The sequence below is a fragment of the Palaemon carinicauda genome, chromosome 15 (assembly GCF_036898095.1).
Source record: "Palaemon carinicauda isolate YSFRI2023 chromosome 15, ASM3689809v2, whole genome shotgun sequence".
Lineage (NCBI taxonomy): Eukaryota > Metazoa > Arthropoda > Malacostraca > Decapoda > Palaemonidae > Palaemon > Palaemon carinicauda.
Genome location: NC_090739.1, coordinates 25,334,382 through 25,343,870, shown reverse-complemented (window position 1 = coordinate 25,343,870; position 9,489 = coordinate 25,334,382).

Genomic DNA, 9,489 nt, shown 5'->3' with positions numbered 1-9,489 from the left:
GATGGATTGCGACCCACATATGGCAAGGTAAAGTGAGGTTAACCTAAACCTTATTTTGAATTTATTTGTCCTCAATTTAGAATACAGAAAAAGCAACATCCACAGAAACAAATAAAAACATTAATAAGGAGTAATTCAGTCGGGTTTTACTGATTAGAATAAGTATGCCTTATTCAGCATGCAACAAAAATAAAATATTTACTCTATTCGTTAGGTTATCATTCATAATCGTTTACCAAACACTCGGATTCTGAAAAGTCTTTCATTGCAAGGTTCCTACCACGTCACTCATATGAAGTAAATAAATCTCATTAATTTCTTTTAATAAACAAATATTTATGGAGACTGAGCGACTCTCAAAGCTGCTATATTTATTTAGCCCTTGAGACGGCTCCAAATCTCGTCATCCTTCGACAGACAAAATCGGAAATGATGCAGAAGAAAATTCATTTCGTTAAACGTTATTCTTAAGATTGAGTTTTTCACCTCTATATGAAAACGCAGCTTAGGACAAACATAAATAGAAATACACATATAAACATATATACGCACATTGATATATATATTATATATATATATACATAAATATATATATATATATATATATATACACACATATACATATATATATATATATAAAAATATATATATACATATATATATATATATATATATATATATATATATACATATATATATATATATATATATACATATATATATATGTATATATATACACCAACACACATACACATATATATATACTATATATATATCCAGACACTTGCTCTTTTTTACATATGGGAGATAATGTATATGATGTGAGCGTATGTTTGCGCATGTATAATATACATACACACAGACAAAGACACACACTCACATATATACATGTAATCGTAGATATATATATATATATATATATATGTATATATACATATATATGTATATATATTATATATATACATATACTGTATGCGTATATATAATATATATATATAGTGTGTTGTGTGTGTGTGTAGTGGAGAGAGAGAGAGAGAGATGAAGAGAGAGAGAGAGAGAGCAGCTTTGCACACTCCTTGGATGGCTTTTGAAAGTGTTTTGCATAAGCTACATAGGGACAACCTCGTTCAGCCCACTATTTAAGGGAAAGCAATCGAGCTGCCAGTAACCCACAACAATATCGAGTATGCATGCAAACGAGTCTCCTCTCTCCTCTCTCTCTCTCTCTCTCTCTCTTCTCTCTCTCTCAAGCAATGTTCCGGAGGACCAAGCAAATGGTTTCAAATAGACCAACTCGCGGTGTGAATATGTAAAAGCTATTGTAACTTGCTCTTATTATTGTAGGTTAATTGCAAAAGCTTCGTTTTTAATGCATGGGCAGCGAGATCTTTCTTGATTGAATGAATTAATAACCAGGGTAGGATATATTATTGTGGAAGTGATTTACGACATACCATACTTGGACTAAATTAGCCTGCTCGATAGATTGTCTAAACCTTGTGCTAGACACGGGCTCTTGCGTTGGCAGCCCGTAAGGAACTAGCAACTAAATGCTGGAAAAACTCAGCCATTTATCCACATTGGCTGAATATATCCACTCAAAGTTCAACCACAATCGGCAGTTAATTCTTAAATGACGGATAAAGTGTGATTGGCATAGAGTAAATATTTAACTTAGCTACTTCAAGATAAACAGATGAAAGTTAAATAAGAAAAATGGTCGCTATATGAAAATAATCGACAATAATTGTTTGTCCATTATGAAATGGTATACTCGGGTCACACTATTCTATCTGATTTCTCTTCCACCTGTTTTGTTAAAGTTTTTTATATTTTATATAGAAAATATCTATTTTAATGTTGGTACTGTTCTTAGAATATTTAATTTTTTCTTGTTTCCTTTCCTCACTAAGCTATTTTCCCTGTTAGAGCCCTTAGGCTTGTAGGATCCTTCTTTTCCAACTAGTAGTTGTAGTAGCAAGTAATAATAATAATAATAATAATAATAATAATGGAAAGAAAACGTACCTGAAGTTTTGGATATAATAGAAAACGGGTCGTGCGATTTAATGATGTGCTACTTACCTAATGAAGACATACCAATGGGAAAAAAAGATATATATACAGGAAGAACTATGCCAGCGGCTTTAAAAACATATTCACATTGTATCTAAAAAGTTAATAATTGTAATCTATGGTAAAAACAAAAAATAATCATAAACAAAAAATGTATTGTATTATATATGACATGTGCAGTGAGGGTAGCTAAGCTATGATTAACTTTATCAAAATAATTGCTAGATTCTATAAACTGATCTTCATTCATTTTTTAATTAATTCCCTTTAATCATTACTCACTTATTCTGATTCTGACAATATAACATAGGGAGAACGCTGCAAAAACCTTCCTTATCCAGTTTCATGCAAAATAAAAAGGAAGAAACCTCTCCTCTCCAAAGTTTTTCTAATATCAGTATGGGGAATCTATGATGACTTCTCTGGTCCATTATGAATGCATATGCAGTATCTTCATGAATATGCAAATGTGGTCTACGTGGGAGGGTCTGGCTAAGAAATGTCCACTTGTGTATCATGGGAGAAAAACTGTCTAAAAATCGACAAAATAACTAAAACAATTTTATGATAATTTTGATCTAATGCATTATATATATTTATATATATATATATATATATATATATTTATATATATATATATATTATATTATATATATATAATATTATATATATATATATTTATATTATATATATTATATTTATATTATATATATATATATATATTATATATAGGCAATCATATACTTCCTACATAAAACATACTTGGAATTACATTCGTGCTATTATTATTATTATTATTATTAATTATTATTATTATTATTATTATTAAGCTACAACGCTAGTTCGAAAATCAGGATGCTATAAGGCTAAGTACTCCATCATGGAAAATATCCCAGTGAGGAAAGAAAATAACGAAATAAATTACAACAAAAGTTTAAGAACAATAATAACATTAAAATAATCATTCATATATAAAATTTTAAAAATTCAAAATAACAAGGGAAGAGAAACAAGACAGAATAGTCTGCTAGAGTGTACCCTCAATCAAGAGATCTCTAACCCAAGACAGAAGACCTTGGTACAAAGGCTATGGCACTACCCAAGACAAGAGAACAATGGTTGGATTTCGGAGCGTCCTTCTAGAAGAAGCTGCTTACCACAGCTAAAGAGTCTCTCTTACCCTCACCAAAAAGAAATGTTTAGTAATCTCAGTGTTGTCAGATGTATGAGGAATAGAAGGAGTGTGTTTAAAGAATATGCCAGACTATTCTGGTCATGTGTCGGCAAAGATGAAATGAGCCATAACCAGAGAGAAGGATCTTAATGTAGTTGACTGGCCAGTCAAAGGACCCAATAACTCTATAGCGGTAGTATCTCAACTGAAAGAAACAGAGAGAGAGAGAGAGAGAGAGAGAGAGAGAGAGAGAGAGAGAGATAATTCTTAAAAGACGACCCTTTGGTTTGCTATTCATACCAGTTAAATTTGTACATGACGTTTGCCTCAATGATGCACATATTCCTTTCTATTTATATTTGTACATTTCCAAAGCCTTGTAACTTCACTCAAATGTTTTTAAACATTTCTCAAAATAAAAACCTTAAACTCTAGTAAAAGATGAATAACATCTACCCAAGTACGCAGAGTATAGACCAATTCCTCTAAGAAGTTAAAAATATAACTAAAAGAAAATCTTCTTATCATCAATTATAAACTATAAGACAGATCAAGACGTCTATAATCTTCTTCTCGAAGAGATTTGTAAAATTAATCATTAACGGAAGGGAAGATTCTGTTGTTGTTCGGCCCGAGTGCGACGACCGATTCTCTCTAAAGAGATTAATGGGGAAATTGGTTACTGGTTAACTGGATGGAGACGCTCCATTCGAAGTAAAGGCTGAGTGATCCTTCGGTGAGGATAAAGAAGAGATTGAGCTGGTAAACAAGACAGCCACAGTAATTGACAATGACGTAAGATGCAACATTCCCGAGAACTTATAATTTTAATACTCTATATATACTATAAATAACTACACAAAAAGTTTTAACGAGTCGTCATGCTTTAGTGAAGAACTAAAAGGATCTTTAATGAAAAGAAAGAAGGTGAATTCATGTCCATTTAAAAACTTCCAGATAAGTTAAATCATTATATAGAAAATACAATGCTGTAGTTTATTATGAATAAAGACATATGCATAAACCCGATATTTTATTTTCAAATATGCGAAATTTATTCAAAACCACCAGATTGGGAATAAAAAAGACAAAAGCAAAAATCAGGTGTGATGGAAAACTCTAAACCACACAGGCTGTGCAAAACACAATCATTCCGAGCGAAAAAGACAGGCGTTATGGAATCGTGCCTGGCCTGCCTGCCTTCCTGCAGTGCCTGCTTGCCCACGCACTCAGTCTCTAAAAGCACATTTTGCTTGCAGTACCCGAGAGAGAACACCGCAATATTCCCGGTATGGACGAGAAATATATTTCCTAGAAAGCATCCCGATATACGCTGCGGGTAATATGTTTGCTCCAGCTCGAATTGAGACAAATTCGGTCAATACATTGTTTAGCGGTTGAATAAACAAACCACGAAGATAAGGAGTTTTTGAGTAGAAATGAGGTAGGTTTCTTCTATTTTAGAAAATGGAAAAGGTATGAATCTATTTCTTTTTACTTAAAATGTAAATTCAGATTCAAAATACGGAACGAGTGTATACATATAAAGAAAAATATCCAGTCTTTTCATATTACTTAAGCCAACAGGATAATTTCACTGCTATAGAGATAATTTAGATGTTACGACCATATGTAATCCAAAATATTATCATTATTACGCTTTGAAGCACCAGATATCTGTTTGTCTCTCATTCAAATTAAAAGTTTGCATCACAAAATATCAAGTTAACCGAAAGCTAATAATTTTTCTTTTCACAAATGTACGCGACCCGTAAAAAATGACGGCTAAATATTTAGACAGATGTGCACACACATGCACCCATACAAGGAATGACTACTTCCTTCCCCTCCCCCACTATCCGAGGTTCGGGGAGTTGAGCGTGACCGATATATATATATATATATATATATACAGAAGAGAGAGAGAGAGCGAGAGAGAGAGAGAGAGAGAGAGAGAGAGAGAGACACTTGATATTCATCATATAGGGGAGATTACCGGAAAATCTATTGAAGAAAATCTAAATTTTTTCCTATAAATCTAATAAGACCAATTAGTTGAACCCGGGTAAATAAAATAATGATCTCCAGCCAACAACACTGAAATGATATTTGTTCCTTAAATGGTTGTCCCATATTCCTGTTGATGTCATTATCTTTAATAGTTGTTTCACGAAGGACGAGATTATCTAAACTCTGAAATTTATAAAAATATACTGTAGTCTCTTTATATTACCTTCATGTACTCTAATCTACGAACACATTTATACATTATATATATATATATATATATATGTATATATATGTATATATATATATATTTATATATATATACTATATATATACACACACATATATATAATATATACATGTGTGTATATATATATAAGGTATATATATACATACTATATATTGTATATACATATATATATATTATATATATATATATTATAATTATATATACATATATATTACTTATATATATATATATATCAATATTTATACTATATATATATATCTTAATATATATCACAACACACACACACTTTATAATATATATATATATATAATATATATATATATATATATAGTTCACCCACGATTCCGTCAGCCAAATTATGATTGTGGCAGTTAATGTAAAATTGTATTAACTTCTGTAGAGAGAGAGAGAGAGAGAGAGAGAGAGAGAGAGAGAATTCGAACATTCTCATGTTAATATGACGCTTAATAATTCCATGATAGGCAAAGGACATTCGTTTAGAGCGAGACTGCCAGCGGTAAACGAGGACTTAATTATACGAGTTGGTAAACCTGTTGCGATATTGGTGCCGTGCAAATTGCTCGGTAATTTGCAAAATCTAATTAAGAAACACTTGGAATTTCTATCCGCTAATTTCCCGGTAAGCGCCATTTAATAATGAAAGCCTAACGGATATTAATTTGGGTTTTCATTGTATCGTGAAAGTTGTTGAAATATGGTGAATTTGATACTTGAATGGATGTGCGTGTTTGGGGAATCTAGCTATTGGAGTAGGTAAGAAGTGGAATTATCATTTTACGAATCAAACTTGAATAGTTGTACATAATTCAATGGTGAAAATCGATGGTGGTTGAATGATAGCGAGATGATTCACTTGACAAGCTATATTAGATTCAAATTTAAAACGATCATGGATCCAGTTTATAATATATTATATATATATATATATATACGTGTATATATACTATATAGTGTATATATATATATATATATAGTGTATATATATATATATATATACATACATACATATATAATATGATATTAAACTGGGATACAGCCTTCGGTTACCAGGAAAGCTTGGGGTTTCTTGTAACAAAGGATAAAATTTAATTTTTCAAATAACTTCTTTATACAATTTGCTTTATTTATTAAAAAAAAATTAAATGAAATAAAACGCATTATTACAACATAATAAAAGTAACAGAAAGTATCGCCAAGAACAATTGAAATTCAAAATAAACGATAAAAAACCGTATTTGATTTATTCAAAGGATTTCAGATGAAAAAGGATCAGAAGAGGATCTTGTTCCTTCTCAAAATGATACAGCCGAACCCCTTGGGCAAAGCTCGCGTGTTCGAAGCAAAAGCGAACCACCCGGATCGTGTTTCGAAACAAGAAATGGACATATCAAGATTACTTCTATTTTTACCGTTAAAAAGGTGACTGAAATATTAGACCACTAATTCACTGAGATGTATTGATACACTTTCAGGATAGATTAAAAGGAATGCTTCGACAAAAGCCGTATATTAGCAACCTGAACACCAGTATGATTAGTATCCTGTGCACAATTTTTGTTAAAATCACATCAAATCAGTAGTAATAAGTTGATTTGTGCAAGAATGAAGAAATGCAATGCTAATCCTGGGCTTGAATGCGAAACGACAAGGCTTCATGTTCTACATTTGGGAATCTTTCTAGAGATTTCTGGTTATCATGAAACGCAACGTCTAAATCCTTATGTGGCGGGATGTTGCAATAACAACCCCCACACCCTTGAATCTTACTTACTGACAATTGTCTCCTCAACACATACTTTCCCCTTACGTTATCTTAAACTGGACTCTTAGACTGAAGGGAAACAAAAACAAACCATAACCTTAACACTATATTCTTAAAACTAAAATAAATCATAAACTTGGAGATTAACCATACAATAAACTAACACCATTCAAAAAAAAAAAAAAAAAAAAAAAAAAAAAAAAAAAAACCACCTAACAAACTTAAAACTAAAATAGACCGCAACCAATAATTAATAATTATATATACATGATTCTGGGTGGACACTTTCGTCCACACAAGGGCCAACTGTCTTTAATAGCCAAAAAAACACAACACTGTAGCAACCGGAACACTGACAAATATACACAATTGTTTTAATTGGTCTGGTTTGTGCCAGTATCATCATCATCATCATCATCAATCAAAGGTTCATTCAGTCCAGGTCATCAACGTTTATCTAAATCTGAGCAGTCGTATCAAGTTCCTTAAACAAGCCAGGCCATCAACATACAATTTAATATTCAAGGGAACTCTCTCCAAAGGAGTAAGTTTATCCAAGGAGGAATCACGGCCTGCAGAAAAAAAAAAAGAAAACACTTACGAACACTCCTAACTAACTAAACTATCGCACTATAATAAAAGATAAATAATAAACAGTTCCTATCATTCACAATCGTGACAAGCAAATATAAACAAAACTGTACTTACTGTTAAAATAAATAATCACTTCCACGCTGGTAATAAAGAATAATAGTAAATCCAGCAATCACACACACAACCGCCTCTATCAGCAGTCAATCAAAAAAAGTATTTGCTCCAAAACATTTACTACTCTCCTAACCTAGCTAAAAGTAAACAAACAACCTCATTTATACCAACAGTCTTTCTCACAACAAACAATCGATACACTAACTACCTCTCTCTCTCTCTCTCTCTCTCTCTCTCTCTCTCTCTCTCTCTCTCTGTATATATATATCAAAAATAAAAATAAAACAAAAATAAATCCTCCATACTTATTCTAATCACCATGTAAAGTAATAACTTTTAAAAATGCCGTATAAAGTAATGTCAATTCCTTGTCTATAAATTGCCTCATTATTATGAATAGTAAGGTATGTATAAATGTCTGATTACCAGAAAATATAATGTCAATATCCTTATCCAAAAAGAACTTTGTTGTCAAGTAAAGTAATAAATAAAATCCATTCAATTCGATACATCTTACAATCACATAAGCGAATGAAGTTAGAAAAAAAAATATATATAAATAAAAATGCGTCGTAGTTTCAATACTTTTGTTATGGATGCCAATTATACTTCGAGAATGATGTCGGCACTTATGCAATTTCCCAATGAAATGAATCAGAATAGAAATAAAATATGGAAATAATCAAAACACCATCAACTGGTTTAATGAGACATAAGGTGTTTGATTGCATTGACTGAACACGACCGAGATAGAAATGAAAGTTAAAAATGTTGAGAAATATAATTTCATAAATGATTAAAGTCGAAGACTGAAAGGAAGTGTACCCAAAACTAGATTTATTTCAGCGACAAGATTTCACGCCAGATTTAAAGTGTCGTGTTATAGTTTTTCTGACAGCTGGCCATAATCCCAACGGGTAATGAAATTTGCAATTTATCAGAGAACGGGGAAAATTTGATAACACATGAGAATTACATAAAAACACCCACACATATATACACATACACACACATTTTATATATATATATATATATATATATATATATTGTATATGCATATATATATATGTGTGTAAAGATTGTATATGCATATATATATATAATATATATATATATATATATGTGTGTGTGTGTGTGTATATATAAAGTGTGTATGTGTACATTCACCTAATAGGTCTTTCATCATGAAAGAAGTGGTATCAAAACAAGTTGTCATGTGGTATCTATACAAATCCTTAGAGGTGAGGTTGCTACCCATGCGCCCTTTTCAGCAAATGCTAACCCCAATTTACATTTGGCTGAACTTGTAGGCAATAGTCAGGGATCGAACGCAGTCCAAGATATGTGCAGCCTGAGTACTGAACCTCTTGGCTATTAAACCATTTCCCATAGCAGAGGATGGCCCAGAAAATAATAAATCACCGTCTCATATATTATTAGGTGCAGAAACATGTATGAACCACTAAATATAAGTATAAAAAAGCTGCTCAT